At 49.5% G+C, this 22,541-nt stretch overlaps 1 pseudogene across 1 annotated transcript; it reads right to left on the reverse strand.

Moving 5' to 3' along the window:
- Positions 1-1,179: 1,179 nt before the first annotated feature.
- Positions 1,180-17,679, reverse strand: LOC308140994 (myosin heavy chain, fast skeletal muscle-like; annotated as a pseudogene). The gene is made up of 32 exons: positions 17,476-17,679; positions 16,216-16,359; positions 15,985-16,141; positions 15,767-15,794; positions 15,571-15,685; positions 15,269-15,361; positions 15,098-15,161; positions 12,432-12,530; positions 12,261-12,364; positions 11,293-11,431; positions 11,103-11,221; positions 10,303-10,452; positions 10,050-10,220; positions 9,629-9,938; positions 8,832-8,893; positions 8,328-8,415; positions 8,131-8,248; positions 7,924-8,047; positions 7,530-7,666; positions 7,195-7,450; positions 6,622-6,864; positions 5,584-5,760; positions 5,174-5,319; positions 5,004-5,094; positions 4,540-4,929; positions 4,237-4,363; positions 4,037-4,155; positions 3,760-3,956; positions 2,356-2,539; positions 1,674-1,839; positions 1,443-1,567; positions 1,180-1,372 (listed from the first exon to the last, which is right to left on the reverse strand). The product of its transcript is annotated as a myosin heavy chain, fast skeletal muscle-like (transcript).
- Positions 17,680-22,541: the final 4,862 nt, after the last annotated feature.

Below are 22,541 nucleotides of genomic sequence, written 5' to 3' on the forward strand. Positions count from 1 at the left end.
TCCCGGGGACGACTGAGTGACGGCGTTCCCGGGGACGACTGAGTGACGGCGTTCCCGGGGACGAGTGAGTGACGGCGTTCCCGGAGACGACTGAGTGACGGCGTTCCCGGGGACGACTGAGTGACGGCGTTCCCGGGGACGACTGAGTGACGGCGTTCCCGGAGACGACTGAGTGACGGCGTTCCCGGGGACGAGTGAGTGACGGCGTTCCCGGGGACGACTGAGTGACGGCATTCCCGGAGACGAGTGAGTGACGGCGTTCCCGGGGACGACTGAGTGACGGCGTTCCCGGGGACGACTGAGTGACGGCGTTCCCGGAGACGACTGAGTGACGGCGTTCCCGGGGACGACTGAGTGACGGCGTTCCCGGGGACGACTGAGTGACGGCGTTCCCGGGGACGACTGAGTGACGGCGTTCCCGGGGACGACTGAGTGACGGCGTTCCCGGGGACGAGTGAGTGACCTCTGACCTGAGAGTGCAGGAGTCCCGCCCGCTCGCTGGCGTCCACCAGCTCCTGTTCGGCCATCTTCCTGCTGCGCTCCGTCTGCTCCACCACGGCCCGGAGCTCCTCCACCTCCGCCTGCATCAGCGCCGTCCGGCGCTCCATCATGGCCACCTGCTCCTTCATGTCGTCGTGACTCCTGCTGGCGTCGTCCAGGTGGATCTGAGTGTCCTGGACACAGTTTCACGCGAAGACGACAACAAAGCAGAAGTTGTGAGAAACTTCAAAGCTGGAAATACGTGATTGTCAGAGTGTGATGAGGAATTTCTCTCAGGAAGGTTCAACAATGTATTAGAGATGAACGTGAACAACTACAACTGGATCCTACTGGACTTTTACATTCTGGTCGAGGAACTTGAAGTTGCTTTAAGATGAAGGATCTTCCTCCTCCTCCTCCTCATCATCACATTCTGTCAGAGGATGTTTTCTCTTCTCTTGTGTTCGTCTTTCTCATTAATATCAAAGACAAACACCCGATACTCGCTGGTTCCTCCCTGCAGTATCGGAGCCGATAGGCGATACTGGTGTCGGTATTGGTGCGAGGTATCGGTCTGCGGTACCTTGAGTTGCCCCTGCAGGTTCCTCAGCTGCTTCTGGGCCTCGGCCGCCTGCCGGTTGGCGTGGCCCAGCTGGACCTCCATCTCGTTCAGGTCTCCCTCCATCTTCTTCTTCACCCTCAGGGCGTCGTTCCTGCTCCGGACCTCGGCGTCCAGCGTGCTCTGCATGGACTCCATCGTCCTCTGGTGGTTCCTCTTCATCTGGTCCATCTCCTCGTCCTTCTCCGCCACCTTCCGGTCCACCTCGGCCTTCACCTGGTTCAGGTCCATTTGCACCCGGAGGATCTTGGACTCTTCCTGCTCCAGAGAGGCCTTGAACACACGAACGGCGGGTCACAATGGCGGCGCTCAGAACCGAAGCGCCGGGTTCAGTGTTTCCTACCTCCGCCTCCTCCAGCGCAGTCTGCATGTCACACTTCTCCGTCTCCACATGCTTCTTCAACTTTTCCAGCTCGTGAACGGATTTTCCGGTTTCCCCAAGCTGCTCGGTCAGGTCCGAGACCTCCTCTGTGCACAGGGGTTTGTGTTTTCAGCAGGGTGGGGTCGGGTGGGGTCGGGTGGGGTCGGGTCCGGTGGGACGGACTGAGAGTCACACGGCAAAGAATTCACTCACGTTGCAGGTTTTTGTTTTCCCTCTTCATGGTCTCCAGATGATCCAGGGCTTCCTCGTACGAGTTCTTCAGCTTGAAGAGCTCCGTGCTGAGGGACCGCGACTCCTTCTGAGTGCCTTCCAGCTCCGCCTGCGACTCTTCGTACTTCTGCTTCCACTCGGCCAGAATCTGAACACAAGCAGACGGTCAGCGACGGTCCGGGTGATCATGGGAAACTTGGGCAGCAATTCCGGCCTCCATTAAACGACGAGGACTACGGTGCCTGGAGACACTGAAAACACACGTCTTTGACAACCGTCCAACTCTGTCGCCATGGAAACGGGGAAAAGCATGTGTGTGTCTGGTTTCAATACGAACACTAGAGCTACACTCGGTAGAGCGCAGACCTTCACCACTGCCACATTCATTTGCGGAACCGCAATTCGGCCGTGCAGGTTTGAAGAAGAGTCGGTCAAATACAAACATTCATAGACAAATGAAAAACTAAAGAAATCAACAGACGGTAACAAACAACAGCACCAACTAGTGGCTCAACATACAAACTACATTTCCCTTGACATGGACGTGGTTTTTTTAAAAGGTTGCAGTGTAAATATGATCAACGTGGAACTTTTCTGAAATCAAGCTTTTCACTGAAGGCGTTAAGGAGCGTCGGTGGTTTTAGAGGAAGCCGGAGGAGGAAACCTTGTCGAAGCTCCTCTGCTTCTTGTCCAGCGTCGCAGCCAGACTGTTGGAGCGCTCCACGTCCACCATCAGGTCCTCCATCTCGTTCTGCAGGCGCTGCTTGGTTTTCTCCAGGGAGGCGCACTTTGAGTTGACGGCTTCGATTTGCTCCTCCGCCTCTTGGAGGCGCTGAGCCAGTTTCCTCCTGGAGTGAAGAACAACATGTTGTGACTGTGGAGGATTTCTCGGGTGAGATTCCGCCGTGGAGGCTTCGTCAGCACAGACCCTGATTGGCTGGTACACAACCTGGCAACCAGCCACGTCGCACTCTGGAGACCAGTCCCAGGAGGATTCTTACCAGTTTGGAACTTCTTGCTGTTTGTCGCTGAAAACCTGCAACAGATTCACCTTCTAGAGGAAGAACCACAGGGGGGCGCTCATGAGCCTGTTTATCACTGGTTCTAGAGTTAGTCTACTGCCTCTTCTTCTCCTCCTCTCCTCCTTCTCTACACTTCCTCCTCTCTACTTCCTCCTCTCTACTTCCTCCTCTCCACTTCCTCCTCTCTACTTCCTCCTCTCTACTTCCTCTCTACTTCCTCCTCTCTACTTCCTCCTCTCCACTTCCTCCTCTCTACTTCCTCCTCTCCACTTCCTCCTCTCTACTTCCTCCTCTCTACTTCCTCCTCTCTACTTCCTCCTCTCTACTTCCTCCTCTCTACTTCCTCCTCTCTACTTCCTCCTCTCTACTTCCTCTCTATTTCCTCCTCTCCACTTCCTCCTCTCCACTTCCTCCTCTCTACTTCCTCCTCTCTACTTCCTCCTCTCTACTTCCTCCTCTCTACTTCCTCCTCTCCACTTCCTCCTCTCTACTTCCTCCTCTCTACTTCCTCTCTACTTCCTCCTCTCCACTTCCTCTCTACTTCCTCCTCTCTACTTCCTCCTCTCCACTTCCTCCTCTCTACTTCCTCCTCTCTACTTCCTCCTCTTCACTTCCTCCTCTCTTCTTCCTCTCTTCTTCCTCTCTACTTCCTCCTCCCTTCTTCCTCTCTTCTTCCTCTCTACTTCCTCTCTACTTCCTCCTCTCTACTTCCTCCTCCCTTCTTCCTCTCTTCTTCCTCTCTACTCCACGTTTGCTCACAAGATATTTTCCAACTTTTCTTTGTCTGCTTCTTCTCGTTCGCGCTGTTAGCGCTTGTTGATTGTTTACTACCCAGAATGCATTGCGCTCTATGTCACATCCCGCCCACTGGAAAGATGGTGGAAGTGAAGTGAGACCCTTCAAGGGGACCAGGGGGCCCACAGGAAGCAGTGTTTCCCAGCGGGGGAAGGGACCAGAACCTCCAACACAAAGGAAACTCTGGCTTTGTTCCATCTGGTCCCTGAAAACCCTCAACAGTCAGAACAAAGCAGCGTGCGGCTCCTCACTTGGCCTCCTCCAGCTCCTCGGTGCGCTGGATGGCGTCCGTCTCGTACTTGTTCCTCCACAGCGCCACCTCGGCGTTGGCCTTGGAGAGGCAGCGCTGCAGCTCGGCCTTGGCCTCCTGCTCCTCCTCGTACTGCTCCCGCAGGAGGTCGCCGTCGTGACGGGACGACTGCAGCCCATGAGCCAGGGCGTTCTTGGCCTGAGAGACGGGTTGTACATGGGAAGCAGCGTCAGCGGAGGCAAAGGGGAGAATGAAGATCGGCCGCGGGCGGCGACGACCTTGGTTTCCTCCTCGATCAGCCGCCTCAGCTCGTCCACCTGGGAGGTGAAGCCCTGCTTCCCCCGGGTCAGCTGGGACACCAGACTCTCCCGCTCCTCCAGCTGGCGGGAAAACTCCGCTGGGAAACAACAAGACTTCTCTTAGTTTCAATCAAAGCTGTCACATTTTGAAAGGTCGTTTGCAGGAGGGCGAGTTTCACCGTTCTCAGTCTGGAAGCGAGCTCTCTGATTGGACAGGTCGGAGATCTGCCTCACTTGTTCGTCGCTCTTCGTCTTCAGCTCCACCAGCTGGTCTTCAAGGGAGCGACAGCTTTTCTCCAGGTGGACCTGCAGACGTGTCCGTCAGACTCCCAACCAGGACAATGGTCCCTCCCTCCATCCCTCCCTCCATCCCTCCATCCCTCCCTCCATCCCTCCCTCCATCCCTCCATCCCTCCCTCCATCCCTCCCTCCATCCCTCCATCCATCCATCCTCCAGTTTCCATACAGTTTGTAAATCTCACCTTTGCTTTAGCGACGCTCTCCACGTTGCTCGCCATGTCGTCGACCTCCATCTTCAGCTCGCTCTTCTCCTTCTCCAGCTTCTGCTTCACCCTCTGCAGGTTGTCGATCTGCTCTCCGAGCTCCGCCGTGCAGTCGGCCTGCTTCTTGCGCAGCGCGGCGGTCGTGGCGTCGTGCTGCAGCGTGGACTCCTCCAGGTCGCGCCGCAGCTTCAGGAACTCCGCCTCGCGCTTCTTGTTCATCTCCAGCTGGGCGGCGGTGGCGCCGCCGGCCTCCTCCAGCCGCTCGCTGATCTCCTCCAGCTCCCGGGCCAGGTCGGACCGCTGCTTCTCCACCTTGGCCCGGGCCGAGCGCTCCGCCTCCACCTCCTCCTCCAGCTCCTCGATCCGGGCCTGAAACGGCAGAGACGTGTTGACGCCGCCATGACGGATCATCGTCAGTCTGGGTCAAAGGGGAAAGTGATTACATGAAGTTCCTTCATCTTCTTCTGAAGCTGGTTGTTGATCGCCTGCTCGTCTGCAATCTTGCCGGCCAGCTGGCTGTTCTCAAACTCTTTTCTGTGGAAACAAGGACCAGGAACCATTTCACCGGTTCAGCAGTGGAGTTCCTCATCGTCGACCCTCAGCCTGAACTCACTTCTTGATTTTCTCCTCAGACTGCTGCTTGTCGTTCTCCAGGTCCATCAGGGACTCCTGGGCCAGCTTCAGGTCTCCCTCCAGCTTCCTCTTGACTCGCTCCAGGTCCATGCGGATCTTCTTCTCCTGCTCCAGGGAACCTTCCAGCTGCAAAGCCCCAGAGCGCAGAGTGAACCCAGACCTCCAGGGCGCTCAGGGGGGCCCCGGCTCCCGGGGCCCTCCAGGGTGCTCAGGGGGGCCCCAGCTCCCGGGGCCCTCCAGGGCGCTCAGGGGGGCCCCGGCTCCCGGGGCCCTCCAGGGCGCTCAGGGGGGCCCCGGCTCCCGGGGCCCTCCAGGGTGCTCAGGGGGGCCCCGGCTCCCGGGGCCCTCCAGGGCGCTCAGGGGGGCCCCCGCTCCCGGGGCAGAACTCACGTCGTCCACCTGCTGCTCCAGCTTGGACTTGGCTTTGGTCAGAGAGTTGACCTTGTCCTCCTCGGCCTGGAGGTCGTCCAGCGTCTGCTGCTGAGCCTCCTGCAGGGCCTTCTTCTCCTTGGTCAGCTTGGCCAGGTTCTCGTCCTGACCAGACAGCTCCTCCATCAGGTTCTTGACCTGCAGAGTCCACGTTTATTCATGAGTGTGACGAGAACTGTGGACCTGCTGAGACTTTATGGAGGAAAATGTTCAAGGTTCGACTTCACTCAGTCCGTTGTACTTGCTCAAGTGGAATCGTTGTTTTTCTCTAAAAGTACCTGATGTATTTAAAGGTCTAGATATGAAATAGGATTTATTTTATATTTTTTTATTTTTTTATTTATTATATATATTAATTTTTTTATTTAAAAATTTCGTCTTTATTTGGATTTTATGGCTGAAGAATTGTCCCAAACTGTGCCCCGACTGAGAGCTCTGGTCTTTTCCTCCAAGGTCACTTCAACCTTGAGTCTCGGGCAGCAGTGTGACGTCACTGTGGTTCAGATCCGACGGCGCTGGAGAAACGTAGAGTCCAGGTCCTTTTCAGGACGATGGCAGGAAGGCTGGAAACCATGTCGTTAGCATGTTGGGCCACTAGTTGGTGCTGTTGTTTGTTACTTTACGTTGTTTTCATCTGTGTTTGTTTATTTATTTGTTTATTTATTTATTCGTTCATTCGTTCATCGGTTTGTCTGTACTGTGTATGTATTTGACGACTCAGCCAAATTAAATTTTCAGGGCTCATTTGTCATCGCCCAAAGACCAATTGTTATGTGGTGGCAAAGGTCTGCGCTCTACCGAGTGTAGCTCTAGTTTAACGCATTTATTTCTCGCACTTTTCTTCTAATTTTCACGTTTTGTTAAAGAGTCCAGGAGTGGAGGTGAGCAGACGGACGAGCCGTCAGGAGGAAACTAGACGGGTCAGAGCAAGATCGAATCACAACAAATGTTTTTTTTAAGATAAATAAACTGAAAAATAAATGGACAAAGATGGCAAACCTTGTTTTCAGTGGCGTGTTTCTCCTTCTCCACCTTGGCGAGCGTGATCTCCAGGTCGTCGATGTCCCTCTTCAGCTCGGAGCACTCGTCCTCCAGCTTCCTCTTCTTGGCGGTCAGCTCGGCGTTCACCTCCTCCTCGTCCTCCAGCCGCTCCGTCACCTCCTTCAGCTTGGCCTCCAGCTGGATCTTGCTCTTGATGAGTCCTTCACATCGCTCCTCGGCGTCGCCCAGGTTCTCCGAGTCCTGAGGGGAGGAAAAAACGAGCGGCGTGAAATGAAAGGAGCTGGAGTGAGCGGCCGGTCGGTCGGTCGGTCGGTCGGTCGGGATCGCTCGGTCGGTCGGTTCGGTCGTCGGTCGGTCGGTCGGTCGGTCGGTCGGTCGGTCGGTCGGTCGGTCGGTCGGTCGGTCGGTCGGTCGTTCGGCCGGTCGGTCGGTCGGTCGGCCCGGTCGGTCGGTCGGTCGGTCGGTCGGTCGGTCGGTCGGTCGGTCGGTCGGTCGGTCGTTCGGTCGGTCGGCCGGTCGGTCGGTCGGTCGGTCAGCTGGTCAATCAGTCGGGTTCTCGGTGATACTCACGGACTGAACCTGCAGGAGGAGATTATTCTTCTCCTGCAGCAGAGAAACCATTTTCTCCTCCATCTCCTTCCTCTTGGATTCTGACTTTGACAGATCGTCTTTGCACTTGACGAAGTCCTCCTTCATCGTCGCCATCTCCTTCTCGGTCTCGGCGCTCTTCAGGAGCGGCTTGATCTTGAAGAACAGCTTCATCCAGGGCCAGTGCTTGACGTTCATGAAGGAGCGCAGGTTGTACTGCAGGATCCAGACGCAGTCTCTGAAAGGCACACGGCGGGTGTTTCACTGTCGGAGCTCTGATGGGATTCTCCCGGCGGCGTGATCGAGGGGAAGCGAACCTCTGAGCGATCAGATTGTTGAACTCCTTCCTCATCAAGTAGCCGCGACACACAGCTTGAGTCTGCGTCACCAGAGAGGCCAGCTTCTCGTCTCGCAGCTCCTCCAGAGTACCCAGCAAACCGGCTTTGAAGAAAACCTGCAAGAGAGACGCGATTCTTCCACAAGCATGTTTGCATCGACAGGTAGCAGATTACAGTTATCAGGTACTTTTTTAAAGTACTGTTACTAGTGGCTTGTTGCTTTTATTGGACCATTTCTGTTTGTGTCCTCTGGCTTTTACATTTCCTCCAATACTGTTTGTTTATATCTGATAAGAGCAGAATATCAGTCAAACATCGAAACATTCATTGTGTCTCTTTGAAACAACGGAACCGTAAAATCAATAGAGTTCACCTTGGTAGAACCGAAGCGGTACTGCGTGTGATCCACGTCGATGGAACCCAGAAGCTTCTCAGAAGCTTTCTTTCCGTCGATGAACTGACCCTCGGGGATGGCGCTGGCGTTCAGGATGCGGTACCTGGACGCAGACGAAGACGCTTCAACACAAAGTGAAAGAAGTGATGAATCACTTCCTGTGTTTGAGCGGGAATCAGCGGCGACCTCTGCTTGAAGTCAGCGTAGATGATCCTGCTGGGGAAGCCCTTCCTGCAGATCCTGATGCCCTCCAGCACGCCGTTGCAGCGCAGCTGGTGGATCACCAGGTGATTGTCCATGATTCCTGGTTGGAGGAGGTCAACCGCCGTCAGCAACAAAACGCTTCCCGTGTTCCTGCGAGCCATGCGGGGGAGTGTTCGTACCTGGTGTCTTCACCTCATTGGGAATCAGACAGCGGACGAAGTGAGGGTGTGTGCTCCGCAGGTTGGTCATCAGCTTCCCCAGGTTCTCCTGCCAGAGAGCACATTGAGGCAGGAGGATATTCCATTAGTCCAAAAGAAAACAGCCGTTTGGTTCCAGAGTCACTCTGTGGCAGAGTTCAATAATCCTCATCAGTCACTCTGGTAATCAAAAGTAAAAAGTAGCAGTGAAAGATCAAATGTCACTATAAAGGGCTTGTGAAAGTAAGGAACAGAGGTAGCAAGTAAAGTTGCAGTAAAACTTCACAAGTATCAATAAAGTAGCACTAAATTTACAAAGTGTCAATAAAGTCACAGTGAAAGTATAAAAGTATCAATAAAACATCAGCATTAGTGAAATGTATCAAGAAAGTACCCATAAAAATTCCAAAGTGAAATTATTTAAATTCCACAATCTAATACAATAATTATATCAGATTCTATCTATTATGTAGATTCTATCGGTACCCTGAAGACAGCGGACACCGTCTGAAACGAGCCGCCTTTCTTCTTCGCCGCTTTCTTTGCTCCTTTTCCACCATCACCACCAGATTCTGACTCAAAGAAACACAAAGTATCACAGAGAAACAAAGTATCACAGAGAAACAAAGAATCACAGAGAAACAAAGAATCACACAGAATCAAAGAATCAAAGAGAAACAAAGAATCACAGAGAAACAAAGAATAAAAGAGAAACAAAGAATCACAGAGAAACAAAGAATCACAGAGAAACAAAGAATCACAAAGAAACAAAGAATCAAAGAGAAACAAAGAATCACAGAGAATCAAAGAATCAAAGAGAAACAAAGAATCAAAGAGAATCAAAGAATCAAAGAGAAACAAAGAATCACAGAGAAACAAAGAATCAAAGAGAATCAAAGAATCAAAGAGAAACAAAGAATCACAAAGAAACAAAGAATCACAGAGAAACAAAGAATCAATGAGAAACAAAGAATCACAGAGAAACAAAGAATCAATGAGAAACAAAGAATCAAAGAGAAACAAAGAATCACAGAGAAACAAAGAATCACAGAGAAACAAAGAATCAAAGAGAAACAAAGAATCACAGAGAAACAAAGAATCAAAGAGAAACAAAGAATCACAGAGAAACAAAGAATCAAAGAGAAACAAAGAATCACAGAGAAACAAAGAATCAAAGAGAAACAAAGAATCACAGAGAAACAAAGTATGAGGAGGAAACACAAATATGGGCATGACTCAGCAAGAGCTCCAGAGAGTCATGACAGACTTGACAGACGTCGTACCTCCTTCTGCACCAGAGAACGACGCGTATAAATACGCCAGCAGCTTCATGGAGGACTTCTGGTAGAACTGCACCACCGACTCGTTCAGAGGGTCTTTGTTCTTGTCCAGCCAGCCGCTGATGTTGTAGTCCACCGTGCCGGCGTAGTGCACCAGGGTGAAGTGAGCCTCCGGCTTCCCCTTCACCACCTTGGGCTTCAGGAAGGCGCTGTTCTTCCCCAGATGCTGGTCGTACAGCTTGTTCTTGAAGGACGTGTCGGAGGCCTTGGGGAACATGCACTCCTCCTCCAGGATGGAGAAGATCCCCATCGGCTGGCGGACCAGGGAGGACATGAAGGAATCTTTCAACAAGTGCAAACTTCCAGATTATAGAGCCTCTTCCTCCTCTAATCCAGATTATAGAGCCTCTCCCTGCCCTCCTACCTTCTCGATGAGCTCGATGCAGGCGGCCAGGTCCATCCCGAAGTCGATGAACTCCCAGTCGATGCCTTCCTTCTTGTACTCTTCCTGCTCCAGCACGAACATGTGGTGGTTGAAGAACTGCTGCAGCTTCTCGTTGGTGAAGTTGATGCAGAGCTGCTCCATGCTGTTGTACTGCAACGTGAACGGCGGGATTAGGCGACGCCTCTGGCGTTAATGAAAGCGATGTGACGGCCGGCGGAGAGTCGGGCCTCACGTCGAATATCTCGAACCCGGCGATGTCCAGCACTCCGATGAAGAACTGCCGCGGCTGCTTGGTGTCCAGCATCTCGTTGATCCGGATCACCATCCACAGGAACATCTTCTCATAGACGGATTTGGCCAGAGCACTGACTGCGTTAGTGACCTGCTCGGGAGGTCAAAGGTCACAGAGAGCCTTGATCAAACCTCCAGGGACTGACGTTCTCTCATTGTAAGAGTTATGAGGTTTTTCTTTCATTCGACCCTTCGTGGCGTCCTGGAAGCGTCGTTTACATAACAAGTCAAATCCTTTATTTATCGCAGAGAAAACAGTTACACAAAGTACAATGTGCGCTGAAATTCTACATGTTCTGCTCCGAAGCAACGGTTTTTATAGGATAGAAGAATATCAATTTGAATTTTTTTTTTTAATTCACAGCACAAATAAGGAAAATATCACACTATATTAAAGTATTATTAATAATTAAGAAAATGAAGGCACCCAAAAGATAACTGTAGATATAAATCGGTAGAGCACCATGACTTTATATTGTGACTTTCAGTCTAAACCGTAGGAGGACTGCCAGAATAAACCAGCCTGTGAGCCTAAACCCAGGGCACAGGAACCCTGACATGGCTGATAGTGAAGCCGTTTGACTAGCGACTCGTCTGTATTTTTACGTAGACTTTTGAAGTACGAACATCCTCGTTGATCAACTGAAAAGTCACTCAAATCAGTACTTTGATTGTGTTTGGAAGCCAAAAGAAGAGAACTACTCGATGAACGTTGTCTTCCCGCCCGTCTCGCCGGCGTACCTGAGGGACCGTCTGGCCCTTGGTGACGAACTCGTTCCCCACTTTGACTCTGGGGTAGCAGAGTCCCTTCAGCAGGTCGGCCGAGTTCAGGCCCATGAGGAAGGCCACCTTGTCGGCCACTGCGGGAAACAGCAGAGCTTCATCAGCCCTTCGTCGTCCTCCGGCGCCGTCTCCGGCGGCGGACGCTCACCCTCGGTGCCGTCCGGCTCCGCCTGCTCCTCCCGCTGCTTCTGCTTGAACTTCATGTTCCCATAATGCATCACGGCGCCGGTCAGCTTCCAGATGGACATCTTCTCGTCGTAGGTGAAGCCGAGGACGTCGGTGGCCGTCTGCAGACACGGACAAGTTCAAACTCAGGGCATAGAAATTAAATCAGCTCAATGTCTTCGGCCTGCATCTTTCTCATTTTCTACTTTTTTTTTTTTTTTTTTTTTTACACGAAAACAGTAGAAATGGTGAAAACGATGTAGTTAACATGTTGGTCCACTCGGGGGCGCTGGTGTTAGTTTTTGTAATGAAACAATCCGCTCTAAACGTTGACAGACGGGAGAATGCAGGTCTACGTTGTTCAGAAATGTTTTCCCCAGTTTCCATGACGACAGAGTCGGAGCTTTCTTCAAAAAGTTGCGTTTGTGAAAAAAAAACAGGTTTGAGAAGATGAAATAACCAAAGAGGACGAAAACAGTTGAAGGAGTTTGACTGACCCCTTCAAAGTGTTCAGAACCTTCCTTTAGTGACGTCAGCGGCTGTTTTCATCCAACAACTGTAAAAATATATCAGAAGAATACTTTTTCTACTTTTTTTGCATAAATCCGTTAATCAACCTCAGTCCTGATCAGATCTACCAAAATTAAAAAAAAAAAAAAAACGGACCATTTAAATGCCGATTCAGAAGCTGACAGCAGTCAAAGTCAGTGGATAAAAACAGCCTCTGGCGCCGCCAAAGGGTCTAAATCTGCCAACAATGCATTATGAACCAAGTGAAAATTTAGAAATCAAATTTCTAAATTGTATGTAAAAGTAAACTTCCTCAGCAGAAATCCTGCCATTTGAGCCACACGGTGAAAGTCATGGTGACAGTAAGAGGAGAGAGCGCCCCCTAGAGGGCGGCGTTGCCCCTGGCGGCCACACGAGGGTTCAAACAGTCCGTTGACTCACGTCTGTCGCCACCAGCTCTTCCTTGTCGTCGATGCTGGCCACGCTGATCTGGCCCTGGCTGATCATGGGGAAGTCGTAGGGGTTGGTGCTTATGAGGAGCATCTCTGCGCCAGAACAAACAGTTATTGTCCGCAGAGTTTGGTGGCGCCGCCCCGTCTGACCCGGTCGTACCGATGAGCTCGGGCTTGTGGCCCGTCTGGATCTGGTAGAAGATGTGGTAGCTCCGCTCTTCACTCAGCTGGAACGTCACTCGGGACTTTTCCAGCAAGTCTGCAGAGAAACACAACAGTGGTTCTAATAGAAGGTTCTAATGTCTGTGAAAGTACATCCATCAAATACCGATCAGACATTGATCAGACATCGATCAAATACCGATCAGACATTGATCAGACATCGATCAAATACCGATCAGATATTGATCAGACATCGATCAAATACCGATCAGACATCGATCAGACACCGATCAGACATTGATCAGACATTGATCAGACATTGATCAAATACCGATCAGACATCGATCAAGCATTGATCAGACATTGATCAGACATTGATCAAATACCGATCAGACATTGATCAGACATTGATCAGACATTGATCAGACATTGATCAGACATGCACATGAGAGCATCTCGGAGGTGAAAACTGATGGTTTTTTACTGATGTTTCCATCCAGGGTGAGTCTGTTTGAGCTGTTTTCTCTCATTTTGGTGCCGTTTAGTGATGTGATATGGATGATGGATGATGGATGATGGATGATGGATGGATGATGGATGATGGAGGATGGATGATGGATGGATGATGGATGATGGATGATGGATGGTGGATGGATGGATGATGAATGATGGATGATGGATGGATGATGGATGGTGGATGATGGATGGATGATGGATGATGGATGATGGATGGTGGATGGATGGATGATGAATGATGGATGATGGATGGATGATGGATGGTGGATGATGGATGATGGATGATGGATGGTGGATGGATGATGGATGATGGAGGATGGATGATGGATGGATGATGGATGATGGATGATGGATGGTGGATGGATGGATGATGAATGATGGATGATGGATGGATGATGGATGGTGGATGATGGATGATGGATGATGGATGGTGGATGAATGATGGATGGATGGTGGATGATGGATGATGGATGGTGGATGGAGGATGATGGATGATGGATGATGGATGATGGAGGATGGATGACGGATGATGCATGATGGATGATGGATGATGGATGGAGGATAATGGATGATGGATGATGGAGGATGGATGATGGAAGGATGATGGATGATGGATGGATGATGGATGATGGAGGATGGATGATGGATGGATGATGGATGATGGATGATGGATGGATGATGGATGATGGATGGTGGATGGATGGTGGATGGATGATGGATGGATGATGGATGGTGGATGATGGATGATGGATGATGGATGGTGGATGAATGATGGATGGATGGTGGATGATGGATGATGGATGATGGATGGTGGATGGAGGATGATGGATGATGGATGATGGATGATGGAGGATGGAGGATGGATGACGGATGATGCATGATGCATGATGGATGATGGATGATGGATGGAGGATGATGGATGATGGATGATGGATGATGGATGATGGATGATGGAGGATGGAGGATGGATGGTGGATGGTGGATGATGGATGATGGATGATGGATGATGGATGATGGATGATAGAGGATGATGGATGGATGATGGATGGAGGATGGATGGTGGATGATGGATGGTGGATGATGGATGGATGATGGATGGTGGATGATGGATGATGGATGATGGATGATGGATGATGGATGGTGGATGATGGATGATGGATGATGCATGATGGATGATGGATGATGGATGGAGGATAATGGATGATGGATGATGGAGGATGGATGATGGAAGGATGATGGATGATGGATGGATGATGGATGATGGATGATGGAGGATGGATGATGGATGGATGATGGATGATGGATGATGGATGGATGATGGATGATGGATGGTGGATGGATGGTGGATGGATGATGGATGGATGATGGATGGTGGATGATGGATGATGGATGATGGATGGTGGATGAATGATGGATGGATGGTGGATGATGGATGATGGATGGTGGATGGAGGATGATGGATGATGGATGATGGATGATGGAGGATGGAGGATGGATGACGGATGATGCATGATGGATGATGGATGATGGATGGAGGATGATGGATGATGGATGATGGATGATGGATGATGGATGATGGGTGATGGAGGATGGATGGTGGATGGTGGATGATGGATGATGGATGATGGATGATGGATGATGGATGATAGAGGATGATGGATGGATGATGGATGGAGGATGGATGGTGGATGATGGATGGTGGATGATGGATGGTGGATGATGGATGATGGATGATGGATGGTGGATGATGGATGATGGATGATGGATGGTGGATGATGGATGGTGGATGATGGATGATGGATGGTGGATGATGGATGGAGGATGGATGGTGGATGATGGATGATGGATGATGGATGGTGGATGGTGGATGATGGATGGATGATGGATGGTGGATGATGGATGATGGATGATGGATGATGGATGATGGATGGTGGATGATGGATGATGGATGATGGATGGTGGATGATGGATGATGGATGATGGATGATGGATGATGGATGGTGGATGATGGATGATGGATGATGGATGGTGGATGATGGATGGTGGATGATAGAGGATGATGGATGATGGATGATGGATGATGGATGATGGATGATGGATGATGGATGGTGGATGATAGAGGATGGATGGATGGAAAGTCCCACTCACATGTCTCAATGTCAGCAGAAGCCAGTTTTCCTGAGGTTCCAAAGTGAATTCTGATGAATTTCCCCTGTCAAGATGAAACATTTCTTCACATTGATGAAAGAAAGGAGTAAAAACCAACAACAATGGGTGTGAAAGAGACAGATGAAGCACAATTCTTCTTTCTGGACTCACAAATCTGGAGGAGTTGTCGTTCCTCACGGTCTTGGCGTTCCCGAACGCCTCCAGCAGGGGGTTGGCGGAGATGATTTGATCCTCCAGAGTTCCCTGGAAGCAGAAAGCTAAACCCTCACAGACCATTTCATGTGTTTGCTGTGTCTGATTTTCTGTCAAACTCACTGTGTTTTCTCTGCTTTCTACATGCTGTCACTTGCACCACGGCTGTGTCTTACTCTCCTCCCTCCTCCCTCTGTGTTTTGTCACCGTCACTAAAGCTCCGCCCCCTTCCTCACCTCAACCTGCTCGTTTCCCTTCACCTGTATCTTCCCGGACGTCTGCTCCTTCTTGTCGCTGCCTCCGGCCACTGCGATTGTCGCAAAGTACTGGATGACGCGTTTGGTGTTGACGGTCTTTCCTGCTCCGGATTCTCCGCTGAGGACGGGAAGCAGAACCAGTGGCGTGACGAGCAGCAGGAGGCGGAACCTCTTGTTTAACGAAGAGCGAAAGACTCACGTGATCAGGACGGACTGATTCTCACGATCTGAAACCAGAAGAGGAGAAGTTCAGGACTCGCCTGTAGCTCTGAAGGCGAGCTAGCGAGCTAGCCATGCTTCAGTGGATCTTCTAGCCTGGGTCTTTATGTTCAGCCCGAGAGGGAGACCTTTCCAAGATGGCGGCGCCGTCGGCACGTCATGCTGTGCGGCATCCAGTGTTTCTATCTGCGGTCTCACCTGTGAGCATATTTTGATATGCATTATCAGAAACGGAGAAGATGTGCGGCGGCGCCTCCATCCTCTTCTTGCCCCGGTAGGCGGCCACCACCTGGGGCTCGTAGACCGGCAGCCACTTGTAGGGGTTGACGGTCACGCAGAAGAGGCCGGAGTAGGTCTGCAGGAGGAGCAGGAAGGGCGTGAGACAGGAAATGAAGAACCGACCAGGGAAGCTTCCCCTCCGTCACTCACGTAGATCATCCAGGCGGCGTAGCGGTCCTTCAGGTTGAACAGCACCGACGGCTCGTTCAGGTGCGTCATCATGGCCATGTCCTCCATCTTGTCGTACTTCGGGGGGTTCATGGGGTGGCAGTCCTCCTCCTTCACCGCCACCACCTGAGAGCATGAGGAATCGTGAGGAAACATGAGGAATCAAGAGGAAACATGAGGAATCATGAGGAATCAAGAGGAAACATGAGGAATCATGAGGAATCAAGAGGAAACATGAGGAATCAAGAGGAATCAAGAGGAAACATGAGGAATCAAGAGGAAACATGAGGAATCATGAGGAATCATGAGGAATCAAGAGGAAACATGAGGAATCATGAGGAATCAAGAGGAAACATGAGGAATCAAGAGGAATCATGAGGAATCAAGAGGAAACAAGAGGAAACATGAGGAATCATGAGGAAACATGAGGAATCGTGAGAAATCAAGAGGAAACATGAGGAATCATGAGGAATCAAGAGGAAACATGAGGAAACATGAGGAATCATGAGGAATCAAGAGGAAACATGAGGAAACATGAGGAATCATGAGGAATCATGAGGAATCAAGAGGAAACATGAGAAATCATGAAGAATCATGAAGGATCATGAGGAATCAAGAGGAAACATGAGAAATCATGAAGAATCATGAGGGATCATGAGGAATCAAGAGGAAACATGAGAAATCATGAGGAATCAAGAGGAAACATGAGGAATCATGAGGAATCATGAAGAATCATGAGGAATCATGAGGAATCATGAGGAATCATGCAAGAACCAACCGTCACTTTCCAGCAACCGCAGGACAAGAGTGTGTTTTATTAACGAGACGCCCCCAGAGGGTTTCACATGAACTCAAAGTGTAAATGAGGGAAATGAGGTTCTGAGGGATTAAGATTATTAAACTACTTTATTGAGAGAGATGCCACAATATATATATATATATATATATATATATATATATATATATATATATATATATATATATATATCAGTAAATTAGTTAAGAAGAGGAAGTCTCCTCTAATCCAGATTATAGAGCATCTTCCTCCTCTAACATCAGGTTATAGAGCATCTTCCTCCTCCACCACCAGATTATAAAGCATCTTCCTCCTCCACCACCAGAGATTATAGAGCATCTTCCTCCTCCACCACCAGATTATAGAGCATGTTCCTCCTCTACCACCAGATTATAGAGCATGTTCCTCCTCCAGCACCAGATTAGAGGTCATCCAGAAGCACCCACCTCGTCGTTGGCCGTCTTCACGGTGACCTGGCCGCCCTCTCTGTTCTGGATTACTGCTTTGATGTAGAGCTCCTTGGCGTCGGGGACGAAGCAGGCGGTTCTGGCGTCGAAGGGCCGGTTCTGAGCCTCCACTCGCTCCTTCTCCGGCTTCCGGAGGAAGATGGCGGCCGGCCCGTACTGGGCCATCTCGGCGTCGCTGCTCATGTTGACACCTGGACGACAGACACACCTAACATTTATTTATTTAGATATTCATTCATTCATTCATTCATTCATTCATTTATTCATCTTGTCTTTTGGAATGTTGCTTTTCTTATGTACTCATGTACTGAGTCACATTTGGGCTCCTTTGTTGAAAAAAAACACATTATATTGACAGTCGGACTCAGTATTGATAACTAGTATTGATAACTAGTATTGATAACTAGTACTGATAACTAGTATTGATAACTAGTATTGATAACTAGTATTGATAACTAGAATTGATAACTAGTACTGATAACTAGTATTGATAACTAGTACTGATAACTAGTACTGATAACTAGTATTGATAACTAGTACTGATAACTAGTACTGATAACTAGTATTGATAACTAGTACTGATAACTAGTACTGATAACTAGTATTGATAACTAGTACTGATAACTAGTACTGATAACTAGTATTGATAACTAGTACTGATAACTAGTATTGATAACTAGTATTGATAACTAGTATTGATAGATAACAGAAAAATATGTTCATTTAAGTTTCCAAAGAGAAAAAGGTAAAGAAATATCCACAAAGTTTCAGAAACCTTCAGTCTAAGTGCTGCTAAACTAAGATCCTGGGAAAATATTCTTTTATTGTGGTGGGACGTCTTTTTTTGCGACTTTTGTGGATCACAAAAAAAAGTTTTCCAAATCATTATTAAAAGTTATTATTCTGAAATGTACCTTTCCTTCGAGAGTTCGTATGAAAGAAGTGCAGCAAACAAATGTCCCTCTCAAAAGGTATACTTTAAAATAAACTTTTAGTCATTTATTTATAGCTTCCCACTATTACTGCTACTTTATTACTACTGTTACTACTACATTATTACTACGCAGACATATTGAACTGTACTCGTAGCAGATTCTTGTCAACAGACAGAAAACTTCATCTGCAATGTCATTTAAAGTGTCGTTAGACAAAGAAAAACGTTGATATTTCTATGTTCTGCTTTGGGGAAACAAAGACTGAAGAAGGAGGTAGAGTCTGAAGTCTCCCGATACGATGTATTGATCAGATGATCGTTACATCACGGCGACCAGGAGGCTCGTGGTTCTCCGGCAGGAGGTTGGACACTACAAGAGGCTGAAGTGTAAAGAGTGAGACTCACCGGCTGAACGGAACCCAGATCAGTCCACGGAGATCGTCCTCAGGAAGCGAAGCCCCGCTGACAGACGGAATGAAGCCCAGCAGGAGGTCCGTCCTCTTTTATCAGCCGCTGACGCTCCAAACCGGCCAAATGTCACACCGGCCAGATGTCAATCATCGGCGGCGCCTGGCTTTGATGCGACGGCGGGATCAAGACGGGCCGACCGGAACGCCTCTGCAGCCGCAGGCGACGATCCCCAGGAACTATTTTTACATTCCCGCCTCGGCGTGCCGAGTCGTCGGCGGCTGATTGACGGACGGAACCATCAGCCACTTGAACCAGTCTGGGTTTGACGGAACTCTGCCGGTTCCCCGCCGGAGGGATCGGCGCTTCCTGTGTTTCTGAGGGTTGGAAGGTTTGTGGGACGGCGTCTCTCAGACGCTGGTTGACCTTCGTCCCCGAGTCCAGGGACGTCTGGTCTTCACCTCCAGAGGCTCCTTGTTGGGATTAAACCGGATTAAAGTGGGGACACACGTGGCTCAAAGTCAAGCTAGCAGCTTCAGCGGCAGGAAGGTCGCCACGGCGAGGAAGAAGGACGACAAGAAGATGTACCGGTTCTCCTCTCAAACGTCCGCGAGTCCAGGAACCGCCGGTTCCGCTACGACGGAACGTTTCACTGATTCAACCGTCTCATAGTTTTACACCGACGCCCCGTCGTCATGGTAACACTTTCCACTGAAAACGGAACATCGTTGTTGCATTTTGGGGTCTTTTTATAAAACTGCGGTTCTCAGTCACTGAAAACGTAACTTTTTGGAAATGATCCGACTTCGTCTCCATGGAAACGCTCCTGCTGACCATGGAGACAGTAACTGGTCCTTCTGCACATGCTCAGTAGAGACAATCAGAACAACGTTTCCTCTGTTGTGTCTTGACTTCCAGTCCTTCTTCTCCTGGGACTTGGTAGTTTTATTTTGACAGGCACCGTAATAATAATCCAACTTGGTGGTCTGTCCACTAGAGTGAGTGTGTGTGTGTGTGTGTGTGTGTGTGTGTGTGTGTGTGTGTGTGTGTGTGTGTGTGTGTGTGTGTGTGTGTGTGTGTGTGTGTGTGTGTGTGTGTGTGTGTGTGTGTGTGTGTGTGTGTATGGTATGGTATGGTATGGTATGGTATAATGTGGTATATATCTTTATTTTGAACATTTTCCAAAAAATATTATTATTATTAATAATAATAATAATAATAATAATAATAATAATAATAATAATAATAATAATAATAATAATAACAATAATAATAAAATTAAAGACAGTGGGTTAGGGTTATTAGACACACAGCGTGTGAACCCAGCGCTAGCGTTAGCATTAGCTTGGTAGCCGCGTGAAGAGTTGGGTAACCGTCAGCCACCTTGACAGGAACTCGCCCGTTTGCCGGCCGGGTTAGCGCGTCAACACCCCGCCGTGTCCGCCGCGGGGACAAACAAGAGAAGAAGAGAGGACGAGTGTTCGTGCCGCTTTTAGCATCGGGGCTGTGAGAGAGTGAACGTTAAGACGGCGTGTCAGAGGGACGAGGGACAGGGACGAGGGACGAGGGATGAGGGACAGGGACGAGGGGTGAGGGGTGAGGGACAGGGATGAGGGATGAGGGACAGGGACGAGGGGTGAGGGGTGAGGGACAGGGATGAGGGATGAGGGACAGGGACAGGGGCGAGGGACGAGGGGACAGGGACGAGGGATGAGGGAGAGGGACGAGGGACATGGACGAGGGACAGGGACGAGGGACAGGGACGAGGGGTGAGGGGTGAGGGACAGGGATGAGGGATGAGGGACAGGGACAGGGGCGAGGGACGAGGGGACAGGGACGAGGGATGAGGGAGAGGGACGAGGGACATGGACGAGGGACAGGGACGAGGGACAGAGACGAGGGATGAGGGACAGAGATGAGGGATGAGGGACAGGGACGAGGGACAGGGACGAGGGATGAGGGACATGGACGAGGGACTAGGGACAGGGACGAGGGACAGGGACGAGGGGTGAGGGGTGAGGGACAGGGGCGAGGGACAGGGACAGGGGCGAGGGACGAGGGGACAGGGATGAGGGAGAGGGACGAGGGACATGGACGAGGGACAGGGACGAGGGACAGAGACGAGGGATGAGGGACAGAGATGAGGGATGAGGGACAGGGACGAGGGACAGGGACGAGGGATGAGGGACATGGACGAGGGACTAGGGACAGGGACGAGGGACAGGGACGAGGGACAGGGACGAGGGGTGAGGGGTGAGGGACAGGGATGAGGGACAGGGACAGGGGCGAGGGACGAGGGGACAGGGATGAGGGAGAGGGACGAGGGACATGGACGAGGGACAGGGACGAGGGACAGAGACGAGGGATGAGGGACAGAGATGAGGGATGAGGGACAGGGACGAGGGACAGGGACGAGGGATGAGGGACATGGACGAGGGACTAGGGACAGGGACGAGGGACAGGGACGAGGGGTGAGGGACAGGGATGAGGGACAGGGATGAGGGATGAGGGACAGGGACAGGGGCGAGGGACGAGGGGCGAAGGACAGGGACGAGGGATGAGGGAGAGGGACGAGGGACATGGACGAGGGACAGGGACGAGGGACAGAGACGAGGGATGAGGGACAGAGATGAGGGATGAGGGACAGGGACGAGGGACAGGGACAGGGACGAGGGGTGATGGACAGGGACGAGGGATGAGGGATGAGGGACGAGGATGAGGGACAGGGACGAGGGACAGGGCAACCGCAACACACACACACACACACACACACACACACACACACACACACACACACACACACACACACACACACACACACACACACACACACACACACACACACATACACACACACACACACACATATATAAATAAACAGTCAAACTGTAGATAACAGATAAATTGTCGGTTTGATTCTCCAACAAATAAAACAGAATAGAACTTCATCTTCTGTTCAACAGAGGAGAAATGTTTAATTATTATGTTATCATTATTATTATTATTAATGATTGCTGTTGCTGCTAATAATAATAACAATAATAATAATAATATATCAGTTCAAGCATCATTGTTTCAATGTCCTTTATTCAAAATAAATGAAACACGTTGTGTTTGTTTACCAACAGATTTAATACACAAAATATTTCATACTTGATTTTATTCTTTGTATTTGCAGTTTGTCAAAATATCAGAAGATTTGATTATTTCTTAGCGTGAGGCCACAATTATCACAATATAATATAAAAAAATGTTTTTGCTATCTTAGTTCAATCATTTTCATATAATGGAATCATTCACACATTTGCAGATTCTTTATTTCCAGCCATTTGTATTTTTGTCTTATTGTCGTTACAAAAGAAAACAAGCAGCATCATTTAATAATCTTTATTGAGTCCAGTTGATGTTGAATATGAATAAAGTGTCTCCATCTTTTGGTGATTTATTTCTGCTGCTGGTCAAATCACAGAAAACAACCACTGAAGGGGATTCTTAAAAAAAAAAAGTATTTTAAGCTTTTCTTGTTCAAAACGGATTATTTAAATGTAGCAGCTCATAACGTGAGCAATATTATTATTATTATTAATAATAATGATAATAGCAATAATAATAATAATAATAATAATGATAATAATAATACTAAGAAGAAGAAGAAGAAGATTAAGAAGAAGAAGAAGAAGAAGATTAAGAAGAAGAAGAAGAA

Source organism: Blennius ocellaris (genome assembly GCF_963422515.1).
Source record: "Blennius ocellaris genome assembly, chromosome: 16".
Classification (NCBI taxonomy): domain Eukaryota; kingdom Metazoa; phylum Chordata; class Actinopteri; order Blenniiformes; family Blenniidae; genus Blennius; species Blennius ocellaris.